This window comes from Triticum urartu, chromosome 7 (assembly GCF_003073215.2).
Source record: "Triticum urartu cultivar G1812 chromosome 7, Tu2.1, whole genome shotgun sequence".
NCBI classification, from domain to species: domain Eukaryota; kingdom Viridiplantae; phylum Streptophyta; class Magnoliopsida; order Poales; family Poaceae; genus Triticum; species Triticum urartu.
This window is the reverse complement of record NC_053028.1, coordinates 657,595,426-657,619,289: the sequence shown is the minus strand read 5'-3', so window position 1 is coordinate 657,619,289 and position 23,864 is coordinate 657,595,426. Positions and strand designations below refer to the sequence as shown.

The 23,864-nt window shown below is 44.2% G+C and overlaps 1 pseudogene; it reads left to right on the top strand.

The window, feature by feature from the left end:
- The first annotated feature begins 18,372 nt into the window (after positions 1 to 18,372).
- Positions 18,373 to 19,746, top strand: LOC125523000 (annotated as a pseudogene).
- Positions 19,747 to 23,864: the final 4,118 nt, after the last annotated feature.

The window sequence follows — 23,864 nt, the reverse complement described above, 5'->3', positions numbered from 1 at the left end:
ATGATGATATGTAATGTTTAATCTAGTGTATTGACTGACTTGGAGTGCATGAATGAATTTTGGAATGAATGACACAGTGATTTTAGATTCTTTCAACGTGTTATGTTGCTGAAATTTTTGGGGAACGTAGTAATTTCAAAAAAAATTCTACGCACACGCAAGATCATGGTGATGCATAGCAACGAGAGGGGAGAGTGTTGTCTACGTACCCTCGTAGACCGTTCGCGGAAGCGTTATATCAATGCGGTTGATGTAGTCGTACGTCTTCACGTCCGACCGATCCAAGTACCGAAAGCACGGCACCTCCGAGTTCTGCACACGTTCGGCTCGGTGATGTCCTCGCCTTCTCGATCCAGCAAGAGGGGCGAAGTAGTAGATGAGTTCCGGCAGCACGATGGCGTGGTGATGGTGTTGGTGAAGAACAATCTCCGCAGGGCCTCGCCTAAGCACTACGAAAACTATGACGGAGGATAAACTAGAGGGGACGGGGTTGCCGGCACACGGCTTGGTGTTTCTTGATGTGTCTTTGGTGCTAGCCCTACCCCTCTATTTATATGTTGAGCCCTGGGGTCGAAACTTGGAGTAAAAGCCTCCTCAAAGTCGGTTTCACCCGAAAGGCAAGAGTCCTTCTCGGACTCCAGGGCTAGACGCCAGGGTTCCCGGCGTCTACCCCCTAGACGCCAGGGTTCCTGGCGTCTAGCCTCTGGTCTCCTCAAAACTTCCTTTTGCACTTTCCAAAAGCCTCGTGGGCTTTCCCCTTTGGCCCAGATAAAGTGTTCTCGTGCCCAAACATTTCGGGAAACATCCGGAACCCCTTCCGGTGAATTCTGGAACCCTTTCGGAGATCAAACACTACTATCCCATATATCAAACTTTATCTCCGGACCATTTCGGAGTTCCTCATCATGTCCGTGATCTCATCCCGGACTCCGAACAACATTCGGTCATCAACATACATAACTCATATAGTACTATATCGTCAACGAACGTTAAGCGTGCGGACCCTACGGGTTCGAGAACTATGTAGACATGAACAAGACACCTCTCTGGTCAATAACCAATAGCGGGACCTGGATGCCCATATTGGCTCCTACATATTCTACGAAGATCCTTATCGGTCAGACCGCATAACAACATACGTTGTTCCCTTTGTCATCGGTATGTTACTTGCCCGAGATTCGATCGTCGGTATCTCAATACCTAGTTCAATCTCGTTACCGGCAAGTCTCTTTACTCGTTCCGTAGTACATCATCCCGCAACTAACTCATTAGTTGCAAGGCTTGCAAGGCTTATAGTGATGTGCATTACCGAGTGGGCCCAAAGATACCTCTCCGACAATCGGAGTGACAAATCCTAATCTCGAAATACGCCAACCCAACAAGTACCTTTGGAGACACCTATAGAGCACCTTTATAATCACCCAGTTACGTTGTGACATTTGGTGGCACACAAAGTGTTCCTCCGGTAGACGGGAGTTGCGTAATCTCATAGTCATAGGAACATATATAAGTCATGAAGAAAGCAATAGCAACAAACTAAACGATCAAGTGCTAAGCTAATGGAATGGGTCAAGTCAATCACATCATTCTCCTAATGATGTGATCCCGTTAATCAAATGACAACTCATGTATATGGTTAGGAAACTTAACCATCTTTGGTCAACGAGCTAGTCAAGTAGAGGCATACTAGTGACACTCTGTTTATCTATGTATTCACACATGTATTATGTTTCCGGTTAATACAATTCTAGCATGAATAATAAACATTTATCATGAAATAAGGAAATAAATAATAACTTTATTATTGCCTCTAGGGCATATTTCCTTCAATCTCCCACTTACACTAGAGTCAATAATCTAGATTACACGGTAATGATTCTAACACCCATGGAGCCTTGGTGCTGATCATGTTTTGCTCGTGGAAGAGGCTTAGTCAACGGGTCTGCAACATTCAGATCCGTATGTATCTTGCAAATTTCTATGTCTCCCACCTGGACTAAATCCCGGATGGAATTGAAGCGTCTCTTGATGTGCTTGGTTCTCTTGTGAAATCTGGATTCCTTTGCCAAGGCAATTTCACCAGTATTGTCACAAAAGATTTTCATTGGACCCGATGCACTTGGTATGACACCTAGATCGGATATGAACTCCTTCATCCAGACTCCTTCATTTGCTGCTTCCGAAGCAGCTATGTACTCCGCTTTACACATAGATCCCGCCACGACGCTTTGTTTAGAACTGCACCAACTGACAGCTCCACCGTTTAATATAAACACATATCCGGTTTGCGATTTAGAATCATTCGGATCAGTGTCAAAGCTTGTGTCAACATAACCATTTACGATGAGCTCTTTGTCACCTCCATAAACGAGAAACATATCCTTAGTCCTTTTCAGGTATTTCAGGATGTTCTTGACCGATGTCCAGTGATCCACTCCTGGATTACTTTGGTACCTCCCTGCTAGACTTATAGCAAGGCACACATCAAGTCTGGTACACAGCATTGCATACATGATAGAGCCTATGGCTGAAGCATAGGGAACATCTTTCATCTTCTCTCTATCTTCTGCAGTGGTCGGGCATTGAGTCTTACTCAACTTCACACCTTGTAACACAGGCAAGAACCCTTTCTTTGCTTGATCCATTTTGAACCTTTTCAAAACTTTGTCAATGTATGTGCTTTGTGAAAGTCCAATTAAGCGCCTTGATCTATCTCTATAGATCTTTATGCCTAATATGTAAGCAGCTTCACCGAGGTCTTTCATTGAAAAACTCTTATTCAAGTATCCCTTTATGCTATCCAGAAATTCTATATCATTTCCAATCAGTAATATGTCATCCACATATAATATCAGAAATGCCACAGAGCTCCCACTCACTTTCTTGTAAATACAGGCTTCTCCGAAAGTCTGTATAAAACCAAATGCTTTGATCACACTATCAAAGCGTTTATTCCAACTCCGAGAGGCTTGCACCAGTCCATAAATGGATCGCTCGAGCTTGCATACTTTATTAGCTCCCTTTGGATCGACAAAACCTTCCGGTTGCATCATATACAACTCTTCTTCCAGAAATCCATTCAGGAATGCAGTTTTGACATCCATCTGCCAAATTTCATAATCATGAAATGCCGCAATCGCTAACATGATTCGGACAGACTTAAGCATCGCTACGGGTGAGAAGGTCTCATCGTAGTCAATCCCTTGAACTTGTCGAAAACCTTCTGCAACAACTCGAGCTTTGTAGACAATAACATTACCGTCAGCGTCGGTCTTCTTCTTGAAGATCCATTTATTCTCAATTGCTTGCCGATCAACGGGCAAGTCAACCAAAGTCCACACATTGTTCTCATACATGGATCCCATCTCAGATTTCATGGCTTCTAGCCATTTTGCGGAATCTGGGCTCACCATCGCTTCTTCATAGTTCGTAGGTTCATCATGATCTAGTAGCATGACTTCCAGAACAGGATTACCGTACCACTCTGGTGCGGATCTTACTCTGGTTGATCTACGAGGTTTAGTAATGACTTGTTCTGAAGTTCCATGATCATCATCATTAACTTCCTCACTAATTGGTGTAGGTGTCACAAAAACCGGTTTCTGTGATGAACTACTTTCCAATAAGGGAGCACGTACAGTTACCTCATCAAGTTCTACTTTCCTCCCACTCACTTCTTTCGAGGGAAACTCCTTCTCTAGAAAGGATCCATTCTTGGCAACCAATGTCTTGCCTTTGGATCTGTGATAGAAGGTGTACCCAACAGTCTCCTTTGGGTATCCTATGCAGACACATTTCTCCGATTTGGGTTCGAGCTTATTAGGTTGAAGCTTTTTCACATAAGCATCGCAGCCCCAAACTTTAAGAAACGACAACTTTGGTTTCTTTCCAAATCACAGTTCATAAGGCGTCGTCTCAACGGATTTCTATGGTGCCCTATTTAACGTGAATGCGGCCGTCTCTAAAGCATAACCCCAAAACGATAGCGGTAAATCAGTAAGAGACATCATAGACCGCACCATATCTAGTAAGGTACGATTATGACGTTCGGACACACCATTACGCTGTGGTGTTCCAGGTGGCGTGAGTTGCGAAACTATTCCGCTTTGTTTCAAATGTAGACCAAACTCGTAACTCAAATATTCTCCTCCACGATCAGATCATAGAAATTTTATTTTCTTGTTACGATGATTTTCAACTTCACTCTGAAATTCTTTGAACTTTTCAAATGTTTCAGATTTATGTTTCATTAAGTAGATATCCCCATATCTGCTTAAATCATCTGTGAAGGTGAGAAAATAACGATATCCGACATGAGCCTCAACATTCATCGGACCACATACATCTGTATGTATGATTTCCAACAAATCTGTTTCTCTCTCCATAGTACCGGAGAACGGCGTTTTGGTCATCTTGCCCATGAGGCACGGTTCGCAAGTACCAAGTGATTCATAATCAAGTGATTCCAAAAGTCCATCAGTATGGAGTTTCTTCATGCGCTTTACACCGATATGACCTAAACGGCAGTGCCACAAATAAGTTGCACTATCATTATCAACTCTGCATCTTTTGGCTTCAACATTATGAATATGTGTATCACTAATATCAAGATTCATCAAAAATAGACCACTCTTCAAGGGTGCATGGCCATAAAAGATATTACTCATATAAATAGAACAACCATTATTCTCTGATTTAAATGAATAACCGTCTCGCATCAAACAAGATCCAGATATAATGTTCATGCTCAACGCTGGCACCAAATAACAATTATTTAGGTCTAAAACTAATCCCGAAGGTAGATGTAGAGGTAGCGTGCCGACCGCGATCACATCGACTTTGGAACCATTTCCCACGCGCATCGTCACCTCATCCTTTGCCAGTGTTCGCTTAATCCGTAGTCCCTGTTTCGAGTTGCAAATATTAGCAACAGAACCAGTATCAAATACCCAGGTGCTACTGCGAGCTCTAGTAAGGTACACATCAATAACATGTATATCACATATACCTTTGTTCACCTTGCCATCCTTCTTATCCGCCAAATACTTGGGGCAGTTCCGCTTCCAGTGACCAGTCTGCTTGCAGTAGAAGCACTCAGTTTAAGGCTTAGGTCCAGATTTGGGTTTCTTCTCCTGAGCAGCAACTTGTTTGCTGTTCTTCTTGAAGTTCCCCTTCTTCTTCCCTTTGCCCTTTTTCTTGAAACTGGTGGTCTTATTAACCATCAACACTTGATGCTCCTTCTTGATTTCTACCTCCGCAGCTTGCAGCATCGCGAAGAGCTCGGGAACAGTCTTATCCATCCCTTGCATGTTATAGTTCATCACGAAGCTCTTGTAGCTTGGTGGCAGTGATTGAAGAACTCTGTCAATGACACTATCAACAGGAAGATTAACTCCCAATTGAATCAAGTGATTATTATATCCAGACATTTTGAGTATATGTTCACTGACAGAACTATTCTCCTCCATCTTGCAGCTATAGAACTTATTGGAGACTTCATATCTCTCAATCCGGGCATTTGCTTGAAATATTAACTTCAACTCCTGAAACATCTCATATGCTCCATGACGTTCAAAACGTCGTTGAAGACCCGGTTCTAAGCCATAAAGCATGGCACACTGAACTATCGAGTAGTCATCAGCTTTGCTCTGCCCGTTCATAACATCTGGTGTTGCTCCTGCAGCAGGCTTGGCACTTAGCGGTGCTTCCAGGACGTAATTCTTCTGTGCAGCAATGAGGATAATCCTCAAGTTACAGACCCAGTCTGTGTAATTGCTACCATCATCTTTCAACTTTGCTTTCTCAAGGAACGCATTAAAATTCAACGGAACAACAGCACGGGCCATCTATCTACAATCAACATAGACAAGCAAAATACTATCAGGTACTAAGTTCATGATAAATTTGAGTTCAATTAATCATATTACTTAAAACTCCCACTTAGAAAGACATCCCTCTAATCTTCTAAGTGATCACGTGATCCAAATCAACTAAACCATAACCGATCATCACGTGAAATGGAGTAGTTTTCAATGGTGAACATCAATATGTTGATCATATCTACTATATGATTCACGCTCGACCTTTCGGTCTCAGTGTTCCGAGGTCATATCTGCATATGCTAGGCTCATCAAGTTTAACCTGAGTATTCTGCGTGTGCAAAAACTGGCTTGCACCCGTTGTAGATGGACGTAGAGCTTATCACACCCGATCATCACGTGGTGTCTGGGCACGACGAAATTTGGCAACGGTGCATACTCAGGGAGAACACTTTTATCTTGAAATTTAGTGAGAGATCATCTTATAATGCTACCGTCAATCAAAGCAAGATAAGATGCATAAAAGATAAACATCACATGCAATCAATATAAGTGATATGATATGGCCATCATCATCTTGTGCTTGTGATCTCCATCTCCGAAGCACCGTCATGATCACCATCGTCACCGGCGTGACACATTGATCTCCATCGTAGCATCGTTGTTGTCTCGCCAATCTTATGCTTCCACGACTATCGCTACCGCTTAGTGATAAAGTAAAGCATTACAGCGCAATTGCATTGCATACAATAAAGCGACAACCATATGGCTCCTGCCAGTTGCCGATAACTCGGTTACAAAACATGATCATCTCATACAATAAAATTTAGCATCATGTCTTGACCATATCACATCACAACATGCCCTGCAAAAACAAGTTAGACGTCCTCTACTTTGTTGTTGCAAGTTTTACGTGGCTGCTACGGGCTTAAGCAAGAACCGTTCTTACGTACGCATCAAAACCACAACGATAGTTTGTCAAGTTGGTGCTGTTTTAACCTTCGCAAGGACCGGGCGTAGCCACACTTGGTTCAACTAAAGTTGGAGAAACTGACACCCGCCAGCCACCTGTGTGCAAAGCACGTCGGTAGAACCAGTCTCGCGTACGCGTACGCGTAATGTCGATCCGGGCCGCTTCATCCAACAATACCGCCGAACCAAAGTATGACATGCTGGTAAGCAGTATGACTTATATCGCCCACAACTCACTTGTGTTCTACTCGTGCACAACATCAACGCATAAAACCTAGGCTCGGATGCCACTGTTGGGGAACGTAGTAATTTCAAAAAATTTCCTACGCATACGCAAGATCATGGTGATGCATAGCAACGAGAGGGGAGAGTGTTGTCTACGTACCCTCGTAGACCGTTCGCGGAAGCGTTATATCAATGCGGTTGATGTAGTCGTACGCCTTCACGTCCGACCGATCCAAGTACCGAAAGCACGGCACCTCCGAGTTCTGCACACGTTCGGCTCGATGACGTCCTCGCCTTCTCAATCCAGCAAGAGGGGCGAAGTAGTAGATGAGCTCCGGCAGCACGACGGCGTGGTGACGGTGTTGGTGAAGAACAATCTCCGCAGGGCCTCGCCTAAGCACTACGAAAACTATGATGGAGGATAAACTAGAGGGGACGGGGTTGCCGGCACACGGCTTGGTGTTTCTTGATGTGTCTTTGGTGCTAGCCCTACCCCTCTATTCATATGTTGAGCCCTGGGGTCGAAACTTAGAGTAAAAGCCTCCTCAAAGTCGGTTTCACCTGAAAGGCAAGAGTCCTTCTCGGACTCCAGGGCTAGACGCCAGGGTTCCCGGCGTCTAGCCTCTGGTCTCCGCAAAACTTCCTTTTTCACTTTCCAAAAGCATCGTGGGTTTTTCCCTTTGGCCCAGATAAAGTGTTCTCGTGCCCAAACATTTCGGGAAACATCCGGAACCCCTTCCGGTGAATTCCGGAACCCTTTCGGAGATCAAACACTACTTTCCCATATATCAAACTTTATCTCCGGACCATTCCGGAGTTCCCCGTCATGTCCGTGATCTCATCCTGGACTCCGAACAACATTCGGTCATCAACATACATAACTCATATAGTACTATATCATCAACGAACGTTAAGCGTGCGGACCCTACGAGTTCGAGAACTATGTAGACATGACCGAGACACCTCTCTGGTCAATAACCAATAGCGGGACCTGGATGCCCATATTGGCTCCTACATATTCTACGAAGATCTTTATCGGTCAGACCGCATAACAACATACGTTGTTCCCTTTGTCATCGGTATGTTACTTGCCCGAGATTCGACCGTCAGTATCTCAATACCTAGTTCAATCTCGTTACCGGCAAGTCTCTTTACTCGTTCCGTAATACATCATCCCACAACTAACTCATTAGTTGCAATGCTTGCAAGGCTTATAGTGATGTGCATTACCGAGTGCGCCCAGAGATACCTCTCCGAAAATCGGAGTGACAAATCCTAATCTCGAAATACGCCAACCCAACAAGTTGTTGGAAATATGCCCTAGAGGCAATAATAAAATAGTTATTATTATATTTCTTTGTTCATGATAATTGTCTATTGTTCATGCTATAATTGTGTTATCCGGGAAATCGTAATACATGTGTGAATACATAGACCACAACACGTCCCTAGTGAGCCTCTAGTTGACTAGCTCGTTGATCAAAAGATAGTCATGGTTTCCTGACTATGGACATTAGATGTCATTGATAACGGGATCACATCATTAGGAGAATGATGTGATGGACAAGACCCAATCGCTTAGCTCAAAGACCGTGTAGTTCGTTTGTTGTAGCTTTTCTGAATGTCAAGTATCATTTCCTTAGACCATGAGATTGTGCAACTCCCGGATACCGTAGGAGTACCTTGGGTGTGCCAAACGTCAAAACGTAACTGGGTGACTATAAAGGTCCATTATAGGTATCTCCGAAAGTGTCTGTTGGGTTGGCACGAATCGAGACTGGGATTTGTCACTCCGTATGACGGAGAGGTATCTCTGGGCCCACTCGGTAATGCATCATCATAATGAGCTCAATGTGATCAAGTGGTTGATTGCGGGATCATGCATTATGGTACGAGTAAGGTGACTTGCCGGTAACGAGACTGAACAAGGTATTGGGATACCGACGATCGAGTCTTGGACAAGTAACGTACCGATTGACAAAGGGAATTGTATACGGGATTGATTAAGTCCTCGACATCGTGGTTCATCCGACGAGATCATCGAGGAGCATGTGGGAGCCAACATGGGTATCTAGATCCCGTTGTTGGTTATTGACCGGAGAGGCGTCTCGGTCATGTCTGCGTGTCTCCCGAACCCGTAGGGTCTACACACTTAAGGTTCGATGACGCTAGGGTTGTAGAGATATTAGTATGCAGTAACCCGAAAGTTGTTCGGAGTCCCGGATGAGATCCCGGACGTCACGGGGAGTTTCGGAATGGTCCGGAGGTAAAGATTTATATATAGGAAGTCCAGTTTCGGCCAGCGGGAAGGTTTCGGGGGTTACCGGTATTGTACCGGGACCACCGGAAGGGTCCTGGGGGTCCACCGGATGGGGCCACCTATCCCGGAGGGCCCCATGGGCTGAAGTGGCGTGGGAACCAGCCCCTGATGGGCTGGTGCGCCCCACACAAGGGCCCAAGGCGCCTAGGGTTGGAAACCCTAGGGGGCCGTTGCCCCCCCCCCCCCGAGGGGGCATGCGCCCCCCTGGTTGGAAACCCTAAGGGGGCCGTTGCCCCCAGCCCCCCCCCCTTTAGATGGGATCTCCAAGGGGGCATGCGCCCCCCTAGCCCCTATATATAGTGGAAGGGAGGGAGGGCAGCCGCACCTTGCTCTTGGCGCCTCCCTCTCCCTCCGTAACACCTCTCCTCCCCGCTTGTGCTTGGCGAAGCCCTGCCGGGATCCTGCTGCATCCACCACCACGCCATCATGCTGCTGGATCTTCATCAACCTCTCCTTCCCCCTTGCTGGATCAAGAAGGAGGAGACGTCTTCCCAACCGTACGTGTGTTGAACGCGGAGGTGTTGTCCGTTCGGCACTTGGTCATCGGTGATTTGGATCACGGCGAGTACGACTCCATCATCCCCGTTCACTTGAACGCTTCCGCTCGCGATCTACAAGGGTATGTAGATGCACTCCTATTCCCCTCGTTTCTAGAATACTCCACAGATTGATCTTGGTGATGCGTAGAAAATTTTTAATTTCTGCTACGATCCCCAACAGTGGCATCATGAGCTAGGTCTATGCGTAGTTACTATGCACGAGTAGAACACAAAGTAGTTGTGGGCGTCGATATTGTCAATTTGCTTGCCGTTACTAGTGTTATCTTCATTTGGCGGCATCGTGGGATGAAGCGGCCCGGACCAACCTTGCACGTACGCTTACGTGAGACCGGTTCCACCGACTGACATGCACTAGTTGCATAAGGTGGCTGGCGGGTGTCTGTCTCTCCCACTTTAGTCGGATCGGATTCGATGAACAGGGTCCTTATGAAGGGTAAATAGAAATTGGAAATTCACGTTGTTGTTTTGGCGTAGGTAAGAAACATTCTTGCTAGAAACCTATAGCAGCCACGTAAAAACTTGCAACAACAATTAGAGAACGTCTAACTTGTTTTTGCAGCAAGTGTTTTGTGATGTGATATGGCCAAAGGTTGTGATGAATGATGAATGATATATGTGATGTATGAGATTGATCATGTTCTTGTAATAGGAATCACGACTTGCATGTCGATGAGTATGACAACCGGCAGGAGCCATAGGAGTTGTCTTTATTTATTTATGACCTGCATGTCAACATAAACGTCATGTAATTACTTTACTTTATTGCTAAAGCGTTAGCCATAGTAGTAGAAGTAATAGATGACGAGACAACGTCAAGAAGACACGATGATGGAGATCATGATGATGGAGATCATGGTGTCATGCCGGTGACAGTGATGATCATGGAGCCCCGAAGATGGAGATCAAAGGAGCAAATGATATTGGCCATATCATGTCACTATTTGATTGCATGTGATGTTTATCATGTTTTACATCTTATTTGCTTAGAACGACAGTAGCTTAAATAAGATGATCCCTCGTAATAATTTCAAGAAAGTGTTCCCCCTAACTGTGCACCGTTGCGAAGGTTCGTTGTTTCAAGCACCACGTGATGATCGGGTGTGATAGATTCTAACATTCGAATACAACGGGTGTAAGACAGATTTACACACACAATACACTTAGATTGACTTGACGAGCCTAGCATGTACATACATGGCCTCGGAACACAGAAGACCGAAAGGTCGAGCATGAGTCGTATAGAAGATACGATCAACATGAAGATGTTCACCGATGTTGACTAGTCCGTCTCACATGATGATCGGACACGGCCTAGTTAACTCGGATCATGTTATACTTAGATGACTGGAGGGATGTCTATCTGAGTGGGAGTTCATTTAATAATTTGATTAGATGAACTTAATTATCATGAACTTAGTCTAAAATCTTTACAATATGTCTTGTAGATCAAATGGCCCACGTTGTCCTCAACTTCAACGCGTTCCTAGAGAAAACCAAGCTGAAAGATGATGGCAGCAACTATACGGACTGGGTCCGGAACCTGAGGATCATCCTCATAGCTGCCAAGAAAGATTATGTCCTAGAAGCACCGCTAGGTGACGCACTCGTCCCACAGAACCAAGACGTTATGAACGTTTGGCAGACACGTGCTGATGATTACTCCCTCGTTCAGTGCGGCATGCTTTACAGTTTAGAACCGGGGCTCCAAAAGCGTTTTGAGAGACACGGAGCATATGAAATGTTTGAAGAGCTGAAAATGGTTTTTCAAGCTCATGCCCGGGTCGAGAGATATGAAGTCTCCGACAAGTTCTTCAGCTGTAAGATGGAGGGAAATAGTTCTGTCAGCGAGCACATACTCAAAATGGCTGGGTTGCATAACCGCTTGACTCAGCTGGGAGTTAATCTCCCGGATGACGCGGTCATTGACAGAATCCTTCAGTCGCTTCCACCGAGCTACAAGAGCTTTGTGATGAACTTCAATATGCAGGGGATGGAAAAGACCATTCCTGAAGTATTTGCAATGCTGAAATCAGCAGAGGTAGAAGTCAAAAAGGAACATCAAGTGTTGATGGTGAATAAAACCACTAAGTTCAAGAAAGGCAAGGGTAAGAATAACTTCAAGAAGGACGGCAAGGGAGTTGCCGCGCCCGGTAAGCAAGCTGCCGGGAAGAAGCCAAAGAATGGACCCAAGCCCGAGACTGAGTGTTTTTATTGCAAGGGAAGTGGTCACTGGAAGCGGAACTGCCCCAAATACTTAGCGGACAAGAAGGCCGGCATCACGAAAGGTATATGTGATATACATGTAATTGATGTGTACCTTACCAGTACTCGTAGTAGCTCCTGGGTATTTGATACCGGTGTGGTTGCTCACATTTGTAACTCAAAGCAGGAGCTGCGGAATAAGCGGAGACTGGCGAAGGACGAGGTGACGATGCGCGTCGGGAATGGTTCCAAGGTCGATGTGATCGCCGTCGGCACGCTACCTCTACATTTACCTACGGGATTAGTTTTAAACCTCAATAATTGCTATTTAGTGCCAGCTTTGAGCATGAACATTGTATCAGGATCTCGTTTAATTCGAGATGGCTACTCATTTAAATCCGAGAATAATGGTTGTTCTATTTATATGAGAGATATGTTTTATGGTCATGCTCCGATGGTGAATGGTTTATTCTTAATGAATCTCGAGCGTAATGCTACACATATTCATAGTGTGAATACCAAAAGATGTAAGGTTGATAATGATAGTCCCACATACTTGTGGCACTGCCGCCTTGGTCACATAGGTGTCAAACGCATGAAGAAGCTCCATGCAGATGGACTTTTAGAGTCTCTTGATTACGAATCATTTGACACGTGCGAACCATGCCTCATGGGTAAAATGACCAAGACTCCGTTCTCAGGAACAATGGAGCGAGAAACCAACTTATTGGAAATCATACATACTGATGTGTGCGGTCTAATGAGTGTTGAGGCTCGTGGTGGCTATCGTTATGTTCTCACCCTCACTGATGACTTGAGTAGATATGGGTATGTCTACTTAATGAAACACAAGTCTGGGACCTTTGAAAAGTTTAAGGAATTTTAGAGTGAGGTTGAGAATCAACGTGACAGGAAAATCAAGTTCTTGCGATCAGATCGTGGGGGAGAATACTTGAGTCACGAATTTGGCACACACTTAAGAAAATGTGGAATAGTTTCACAACTAACGCCGCCTGGAACACCTCAGCGTAATGGTGTGTCCAAACATCGTAATCGCACTCTATTAGATATGGTGCGATCTATGATGTCTCTTACCGATTTACCGCTATCATTTTGGGGCTATACTTTAGAGACTTCCGCATTCACTTTAAATAGGGCTCCGTCGAAATCCGTTGAGACGACACCGTATGAATTATGGTTTGGGAAGAAACCTAAGCTGTCGTTTCTAAAAGTTTGGGGATGCGATGCTTATGTCAAGAAACTTCAACCTGAAAAGCTCGAACCCAAGTCGGAAAAATGCGTCTTCATAGGATACCCTAAAGAAACTGTTGGGTATACCTTCTACCTCAGATCTGAAGGCAAGATCTTTGTTGCCAAGAATGGGTCCTTTCTAGAGAAAGGGTTTCTCTCGAAAGAAATAAGTGGGAGGAAGGTAGAACTTGATGAAGTATTACCTCTTGAACCGGTAAGTGGCGCAGCTCAGGAAAATGTTCCTGTGGTGCCTGCACCGATTAGAGAGGAAGTTAATGATGATGATCAAGATACTTCGGATCAAGCTCCTACTGAACTTCGTAGGTCCACAAGGACACGTTCTGCACCAGAGTGGTACGGCAACCCTGTCTTGGAAATCATGTTGTTGGACAACGGTGAACCTTCGAACTATGAAGAAGTGATGGCGGGCCCAGATTCCGACAAATGGCTAGAAGCCATGAAATCCGAGATAGAATCCATGTATGAAAACAAAGTATGGACTTTGACTGATTTGCCCGAAGATCGGCGAGCCATAGAAAATAAATGGATCTTTAAGAAGAAGACAGACGCGGATGGTAATGTGACCATCTATAAGGCTCGACTTGTCGCTAAGGGTTATCGACAAGTTCAAGGGGTTGACTACGATGAGACTTTCTCACCCGTAGCGAAGCTGAAGTCCGTCCGAATCATGTTAGCAATTGCCGCATTCTATGATTATGAGATATGGCAAATGGACGTCAAAACGGCATTCCTTAACGGCTTTCTTAAGGAAGAATTGTATATGATGCAGCCGGAAGGTTTTGTCGATCCTAAGAATGCTAACAAGGTGTGCAAGCTCCAACGCTCAATCTATGGGCTGGTGCAAGCATCTCGGAGTTGGAACATTCGCTTTGATGAGATGATCAAAGCGTTTGGGTTTATGCAGACTTATGGAGAAGCCTGCGTTTACAAGTGAGTGGGAGCTCTGTAGCATTTCTCATATTATATGTGGAAGACATACTGTTGATGGGAAATGATATAGAATTCTTGGAAAGCATAAAGGCCTATTTGAACAAGTGTTTTTCAATGAAGGACCTTGGAGAAGCTGCTTATATATTAGGCATCAAGATCTATAGAGATAGATCGAGACGCCTCATCGGTCTTTCACAAAGTGCGTACCTTGACAAGATATTGAAGAAGTTCAATATGGATCAGTCCAAGAAGGGGTTCTTACCTGTATTGCAAGGTGTGCGATTGAGCACGGCTCAATGCCCGACCACGGCAGAAGATATAGAAGAGATGAGTGTCATCCCCTATGCCTCAGCCATAGGGTCTATTATGTATGTCATGCTGTGTACCAGACCTGATGTAAACCTTGCCGTAAGTTTGGTAGGTAGGTATCAAAGTAATCCCGGCAAGGAACACTAGACAGCGGTCAAAAACATCCTGAAGTACCTGAAAAGGACCAAGGATATGTTTCTCATTTATGGAGGTGGCGAAGAGCTCGTCGTAAAGGGTTATGTCGACGCTAGCTTCGACACAGATCTGGATGACTCTAAGTCACAAACCGGATACATGTATGTTTTGAATGGTGGGGCAGTAAGCTGGTGCAGTTCCAAGCAAAGCGTCGTGGCGGGATCTACATGTGAAGCAGAATACATGGCAGCCTCGGAGGTAGCACAAGAAGCAATCTGGGTGAAGGATTTCATCACCGACCTAGGAGTCATACCCAATGCGTCGAGGCCGATGACTCTCTTTTGTGACAACACTGGAGCTATTGCCCTTGCCAAGGAGCCCAGGTTTCACAGGAAGACCAGGCATATCAAGCGTCGCTTCAACTCCATTCATGAAACTGTTCAAAATGGAGACATAGAAATTTGTAAAGTACATACGGACCTGAATGTAGTAGATCCGTTGACTAAACCTCTCCCTAGAGCAAAACATGATCAACACCAGAACTGCATGGGTGTTCGATTCATCACAATGTAACTAGAATATTGACTCTAGTGCAAGTGGGAGACTGTTGGAAATATTCCCTAGAGGCAATAATAAAATGGTTATTATTATATTTCTTTGTTCATGATAATTGTCTATTGTTCATGCTATAATTGTGTTATCCGGGAAATCGTAATACATGTGTGAATACATAGACCACAACACGTCCCTAGTGAGCCTCTAGTTGACTAGCTCGTTGATCAAAAGATAGTCATGGTTTCCTGACTATGGACATTAGATGTCATTGATAACGGGATCACATCATTAGGAGAATGATGTGATGGACAAGACCCAATCCTAAGCTTAGCTCAAAGATCGTGTAGTTCGTTTGCTGTAGCTTTTCTGAATGTCAAGTATCATTTCCTTAGACCATGAGATTGTGCAACTCCCGGATACCATAGGAGTACCTTGGGTGTGCCAAACGTCACAACGTAACTGGGTGACTATAAAGGTACATTACAGGTATCTCCGAAAGTGTCTGTTGGGTTGGCACGAATCGAGACTGGGATTTGTCACTCCGTATGACGGAGAGGTATCTCTGGGCCCACTCAGTAATGCATCATCATAATGAGCTCAATGTGATCAAGTGGTTGATTGCGGGATCATGCATTATAGTACGAGTAAAGTGACTTGCCGGTAACGAGACTGAACAAGGTATGGGGATACCGACGATCGAGTCTTGGACAAGTAACGTAGCGATTGACAAAGGGAATTGTATACGGGATTGATTAAGTCCTCGACATCGTGGTTCATCCGACGAGATCATCGAGGAGCGTGTGGGAGCCAACATGGGTATCTAGATCCCGTTGTTGGTTATTGACCGGAGAGGCGTCTTGGTCATGTCTGCGTGTCTCCCGAACCCGTAGGGTCTACACACTTAAGGTTCGATGACGCTAGGGTTATAGAGATATTAGTATGCAGTAACCCGAAAGTTGTTCGGAGTCCTGGATGAGATCCCGGACGTCACGGGGAGTTCCGGAATGGTCCGGAGGTAAAGATTTATATATAGGAAGTCCAGTTTCGGCCAGCGGGAAGGTTTCGGGGGTTACCGGTATTGTACCGGGACCACCGGAAGGGTCCTGGGGGTCCACCGGATGGGGCCACCTATCCCGGAGGGCCCCATGGGCTGAAGTAGCGTGGGAACCAGCCCCTGATGGGCTGGTGCGCCCCACACAAGGGCCCAAGGCGCCTAGGGTTGGAAACCCTAGGGGGCCGTTGCCCCCCCGAGGGGGCATGCGCCCCCCTGGTTGGAAACCCTAAGGGGGCCGTTGCCCCCAGCCCCCCCCCCTTTAGATGGGATCTCCAAGGGGGCATGCGCCCCCCCCCCTCCCTAGCCCCTATATATAGTGGAAGGGGGAGGGCAGCCGCACCTTGCTCTTGGCGCCTCCCTCTCCCTCCGTAACACCTCTCCTCCCTGCTTGTGCTTGGCCAAGCCCTGCCGGGATCCTGCTGCATCCACCACCACGCCGTCGTGCTGCTGGATCTTCATCAACCTCTCCTTCCCCCTTGCTGGATCAAGAAGGAGGAGACGTCTTCCCAACCGTACGTGTGTTGAACGCGGAGGTGTTGTCCGTTCGGCACTTGGTCATCGGTGATTTGGATCACGGCGAGTACGACTCCATCATCCCCGTTCACTTGAACCTTTCCGCTCGCGATCTACAAGGGTATGTAGATGCACTCCTATTCCCCTCATTGCTAGAATACTCCATAGATTGATCTTGGTGATGCGTAGAATTTTTTTTTTATTTTTGCTACGATCCCCAACACAAGTACCTTTGGAGACACCTGTAGATCACCTTTATAATCACCCAGTTACGTTGCGACGTTTGGTGGCACACAAAGTGTTCCTCTGGTAAACGGGAGTTGCATAATCTCATAGTCATAGGAACATGTATAAGTCATGAAGAAAGCAATAGCAACAAACTAAACGATCAAATGCTAAGCTAACGGAATGGGTCAAGTCAATCACATCATTCTCCTAATGATGTGATCTTGTTAATCAAATGACAACTCATGTATATAGTTAGGAAACTTAACCATCTTTGATCAACGAGCTAATCAAGTAGAGGCATACTAGTGACACTCTGTTTTTCTATGTATTCACACATGTATTATGTTTCCGGTTAATACAATTCTAGCATGAATAATAAACATTTATCATGAAATAAAGAAATAAATAATAACTTTATTATTGCCTCTAGAGCATATTTCCTTCAGAAAATTCCAATGAAAATCTGCACAACTTGTCATAATTTTGGCCTTGTTTGTATAAAAAACAGAACTTTTGTATCTTGGCTGCAAGATGCTAGGCCTTGTTTCTAAGAAAACTAGAATGAAGCCCTGAACCATCATAAATGCTCCATAGAGAACAGAAACTCCTCGTCTTCTCCTTGCATCCCACCGGACGGAATCGGCATAATGGTCTCTTGGAGGCGATGCCATGTAATATCTAAATGGATGGAGTAGTTTATAGGGACTCTAATTAGTAGAAGTATAGATCTAGATTTAAATACAGATAGAGATATAGATAGATTTCCCCCACACATACATTTACTAAACATTCAATCGTAGGCTTTAAATGCAAATGAGGCATGAATAGGGTCCGTGAGCGTCCATGAACTGAAAAATTAAACTAACGCGGTTATTAATGTAATGAACATTAGTCCAATTGTTGCTTCGCGAACGATCCTGGACAAGCGTCCGCTTGCATCCTAATGCCAAGAGCATGGTTAACTGGACCAGTTCAATCTCGAAATGGTATCTCGAAATATTATTAGAGTAGTATCTCGAAATATTATTAGAGTAGTATCTCGAACTGAAAAATACTACTACTAACTAAATATTATTAGAGTAGTATCTCGAAATGGATTTCCTCCACACGTACATTTACTAGTAAGCATTCAATCGTAGGCTTATTAATGCTCATAGATGTGTAAAGTGGATATGCAAATCCTAAAACTAGATTCCCTCCGGCGCATATATAGCTTCCCAATGGCATAGCTCCAGAACATCTCATTCCACACAAGCACCACCGATCTATTCATTCTCCATGGCGCCCAAATCAACTCTAGCACTAGCCCTCCTTGTTGTCCTCGTGCCATTCTCCCATGGCGTCACGGCCTTGGGGTCGTCGTCGTCGCCGCCGTTCAACGGCAGCGGCGGTGGTGGCTTCAGCCTCCTGCTCATCGCCAATGACCAGCCAGCACACTACGACTTGGCGAGCCTCCAGCGTGCCAAGGACCAGGTAAAGTGCAGGATCAAGCACCAAATCCTGCCAACGTTCAATGAGATACGACCGTTCATGTGCCCGCTGGACCATATGATGTACGCCGTCATGGTGGGCGTCGGCACGGGGGCCGGGTTCCAGAATTACCAGCTCGCGCTGGACATGGCGGGCGGCTTGTCCTGGATGCAGTGCTTGCCGTGCCAGCCCTGCCGGGCGCAGCTCAACCCGGTGTTTGATCCAACCAAGTCTCCGACCTACAGCATCATCCCGGCACACAATACCCTCTGGTGTCGTCCTCCCTATCAAGTTTTGCCGAACGGAGCGTGCGGGTTCCGCATTGTCTATCGGGACACCACCGAGGCTTCGGGGTACCTTGCCAGGGACACCTTCTCCTTCCCGACCGGGAACAACCAGTTTTTGCCACTGGAGGGCATCGTTTTTGGCTGCGCCCACCGCACCGGGCACTTCGAACCAGGACACCGTCGCCGGCATCCTCAGCTTGGGAATGGGACCGGTGGGCAAGCCTCCGACAGCCTTCACGAAGCAGGTCCTTCGGTACCACGGCGGCCGCTTCTCCTACTGCCCGTTTAAGCCGGGGACGAGCCTGTACAGCTACCTCCGGTTTGGTAACGACATCCCTAGCCGTCCACCGGCGGGCGTGCACCGCCAGAGCACGCCCGTCCTTGCGCCGGCCGAGAACAGAGAGGCCTACTTCGTGAAGCTCGCGGGGATCGCCATCGGCGTCAACCGGCTGCGCAGCGTCACGCCGGACATGTTTCGGCGCACCGCACACGGGACGGGCGGGTGCGTGATCGACATCGGCACGAAGATGACGTCGTTCGTGCACGCGGCGTACGTCCACATCGAGCAGGCGGTGCGGCAGCACCTGGAGCACCACGGAGCACATATCGTGGTGGTCCGAGGGCACAAGTGCGTGCAGCACCCAGCGGCGCACGTCCTCCCGAGCATGACGCTCCATTTCGAGAACGGCGCGTGGCTCCGGGTGTTGCCGGAGCATGTGTTCATGCCGCTCGTCGTCGGCGGCCACCATTACCAGTGCCTTGGCTTCGTCTCGTCCACGGACCTGACGGTCATCGGCGCCCGGCAGCAAGTCAACCATCGCTTCATCTTCGACCTCCATGATACCATCCCATCATGAGCTTTAATGCGGAGGACTGTCACCTAGAAGGCGCGTGACCTCGGCATCATGTATCGTGCAGCGCTGCTTCAACTAGATCTCTGCTCTAGAGTCTAGACATCTGTAGCAGAAGAAATTTGTGGCGAGAAAAACTCATTTAATAATTAAGGCAAGCGCGATTCGGTTTATAGGGTTTATCTCAACTTTTTTTGTTTTTCCAATTTAAATGGCGCATCTTCGTCTCATTTTTAGTTTTCGAGAGGCATTAGATCTTCGCATACAAGAATTAAAAAGGAACACATCAATGCATATAATGTTCCTACTCATCTACTCCCTCATTTCTGGTTTGTAGGGCTTATCTCAATTTTTTTGTTTTTCCAATTTATAGGGCTCATCTTCATCTCATTTTTAGTTTCTGAGACGCATTAAATCTTTGCATGTAAGAATAAAAAAGGAACACATCAATGTATGTAATGTTTCTACTTATCTAGTGGCCAAGCATGCATGCACTGCAATTAATCCAAGTTAATGCATCAGTTTAATTGAGATAGTTTTGTAAAGTACGAGATGCATTCCTCCATTCACAAAATGCCTTGATTGATGAGATTTCATATTTAAGCCTTAGGCTACTGCCAATGCATGGGTGCTTAGATGAGGTGCTAAGCACATTAAATAGCTTAGCAACTATATTCCCCAATGCATAGGTGCTTAGCTTATGGTTGTTAAGCTTGCTTTATTTAATGATTTAGCAACTAAAACTCTTCATATATTGGTGGACTTCCTTCCTTTAAATGTTTTGCCTAAGTTCACGCGCTTAGCATTGTTTCTTTCTGAGGTCATCACACTTATCTCTCTCCTCTTAAATAACTTGCGAGACATCAGATTTTTTGCCTACGTGAAAGGCTTAGTACCTGTACAAGGTGGAGCACTGGGAGGGGCCTTATAAACCGGAAAAGAGGGAGTAGAGGCCAAGCATGCATGCACTACAATTAATCCAATTTAATGCATAAATTTAATTGAGGTAGTTTTGTAAAGTACAAGATGCATTCCTCCACTCACAAAAATGCCTTGGTTGATAAGGTTTCAGATTTCAACCCTATAAACCAGAAAAAAGAGAGTACTTATTATATAACTGAGCTCACGCTGTATTAATGCTTAAATCTTTTACCCGTGGTCCTTATATATGAACTTTGCTGCCTATTTGTCCTCGGAAGCCACACGCGCACGCGGTGCAATTCGTCCAGCAGCTTGGGCGCGTCACACCCGCTGCCATAACCTGCGTTGCAGTTTTTTTTTTTTTTTTGAAGGGTGCGTTACAATGAAGTAATGTGCGTATACTCGCTGTAGACGTTGCTGGCCATGCCGGCCCAGCCCACGCGTGATCGACAAGCGTGGGCGACTATCAGGCCGGTGCTGGCGCGGGAATTCCCTAACTGACGCTCTTTGCGTCAAGTTGTCGCTGCTTCGCACAGAGGTGAGCGACCAGGCGAAAAGAGATGGGCCGGCCCAATTTCCAAACGTACGCACGCGCTATAGTATCCAGTTTTGTGAACCTTCTAGAAGGTTCCTGAACCGGTTTTAACTATTTTTTTATTTATCATTTTTTATATTTCTTTTTTCCTTTTTTCGGTTTAATTTTTCCTATTTTATTTACTTAATTCATTTATTCTATTTCTTTTCTAATTCCTTTTTCTTCTACATTTTTTGTTTCGATTTTTTTCAGATTGCAAAATTTGTTTGAAAATTCAAAATAATCCTGTTATTTTTTTTCAACAATTCAAAAATAATTTTGAATTTTAAAAATGTTCACCTATTTGATAAAGTCTTCTATTTTTACGAAATGTTCTTGTTTTAAAAAAATTCGCAAATTAAAAAATGTTCACAAATTTCAAATAACACTATTTCCTTATTTTGTTCATAGTTTCAAAATTAGTTCACATACACAAAAAATGTCCTTTTTCATAAAATGTCCATGTTTTCAATAATTGATCAGCTTTTTTAAAAAAAAACCACAAATTCAAAAAAAGTTTCTATTTTAAAATTTGTTCACACATTGAAAAATTGTTCACATCTTTAAAACTTGTTCATGATACTCAAAAAATGTTCCTGTATTAAAAAAATCAATAATTCAAAAATGTTCATGTTCTCAAAATTTGTTCACAAATTCAAAACTATTCCTTTTTTAAAAATTGTTCACATTTTGTCAAAACTTGGTCGTTATTCATGTAGAAAAAACTTGCGTGATTGTCAAAAATTGTGCGATATTTAGAAAATGTTACTGTTTTTTCAAGATTTGTTCACAAATTGGAAAAATGTTCGTTTTTTTAAACAAATCACTATTCAGAAAATTGTTCATATTTTCTAAAAAAAATCGTTTTTATCAAAATTGATCGTAATTTTAAAAAATGTTTCTTTTTTTAAATATTTGTCCACAACTTCAAAATTGTTCCTGTTTTTTAAATTTGGTTATAAATTCGAAAAATTGCTAACATTTTCTTAAAACTCGTGTGTGTTCTGTCCAAAACGTTTGTACTTTCAAAAATATATATTCAGAATTTACAAGAAAATATCAAGAAAAGGAGGAACAGTCCGATTTGCCGGTGTGACTAGGTCTAAAGTATTCGCATTGCCTTTTCACCATCAAAGTTGAATCAGGCATAGTGGCTAGCTACGTTTGTCTACAGGCTCGCGGTCGCGAGCTCGGATCCTATGCGGCAGGTAGGAAGTGCAGCTAGTGCGGCCATGTCCGTGGCACCCACTCGTGATGATGGAGTGAGGAGTATCCGACGGTGGGCTGGGGTGATTTGAGTCAGGCGAGGGCCAAGGACGGTCCGGCCGTCCAGCGACAGGAGAGAGCCGCATCGCATAGAAGTGAATGTGCTGTTGCTCAAAAAATAAGTGAACGTGCTAAAGGAGCTTGGGCGCGTCCCATCTGCAGCCATGACCTGCGTTGCTGTTTTTTTTAAGGGTGCGTTGCAGTGAAGTAATGCGCGTGTACTCGCCGTAGACGTTTCTGGCCATGCCGGCCCAGCCCACGCGTGATCGAGCAGCGTGGCGGGACGACGAGGCCGCTGCTGGCGCGGGAATTCCCTAACTGGCGCTCTTTGTGTCAAGTTGTCGCTGCTTCGCACAGAGGTGAGCGACTTGGCGAAAAGAGATGGGCCGGCCCAATTCTCAAACGTACGCACGCGCTACATTATCCGGTTTTCACTGCTTTTTTATTTTTCATTTTTTATGTTTCTTTTTACTTTTGTTTTGTGTTTCTTTATTTCCTATTTTATTTACTTATTTCATTTATTCTATTTCTTTTGCTAATCCTTTTTCTTCTACATTTTTTGTTTCAATTTTCTTTCATATTTCAAAATTTGTTTGAAAATTCAAAAAATCTTGTTATTAATTTTTTCACAAATTCAAAAATAGTTGTGTTTTTAAAAAAAGGTTCGCCTATTTGAAAAAGTGTTCTCTTTTTAAGAAATGTTCTTGTTCTAAAATTTTGTTCGCAATAAAAATGTTCACAAATTTCAAATAACACTCTTTCCTTATTTTGTTCATAGTTTCAAATTTAGTTCACAAACGCAAAAAATTCCCTTTTTCATAAAATGTCCATGTTTTCAATAATTGTCCGCTTTTTATAAAAAATCACAAATTCAAAAAGTTTCTACTTTAAAATTTTGTTTGCCGAATGAAAAATTGTTCACATATTTAAAACTTGTTCATGATTCTCAATAAATGTTCCCGTTTTAAAAAAAATCAACAATTCAAAAAAGTTCCTGTTCTCAAAATTTGTTCATAAATTCAATACTGTTCATTTTTTAAAAAATTGTTCACTTTTTGCCAAAACTTGCTCGTTATTCATGTAGAAAAGACTTGCATTATTGTCAAAAATTGTGCAGAATTTAGAAAATGTTCCTATTTTTTCAAGATTTGTTCACAAATTCAAAAAATGTTCATGTTTTTTAAACAAATCAATTTTCAGAAAATTTTCACATTTTCTAAATAGTTTTCATTTTTATCAAAAAATTGATTGTAATTTAAAAAACCATTTTTCAATATTTGTCCACAACTTCAAAATTGTTCCTGCTTTTCAAATTTGGTTATAAATTTGAAAAATTGCTAACTTTTTTTTAAAACTCATGTGTTCTCTGTCCAAAACGCTTGTACTTTTTAAAAGACATAT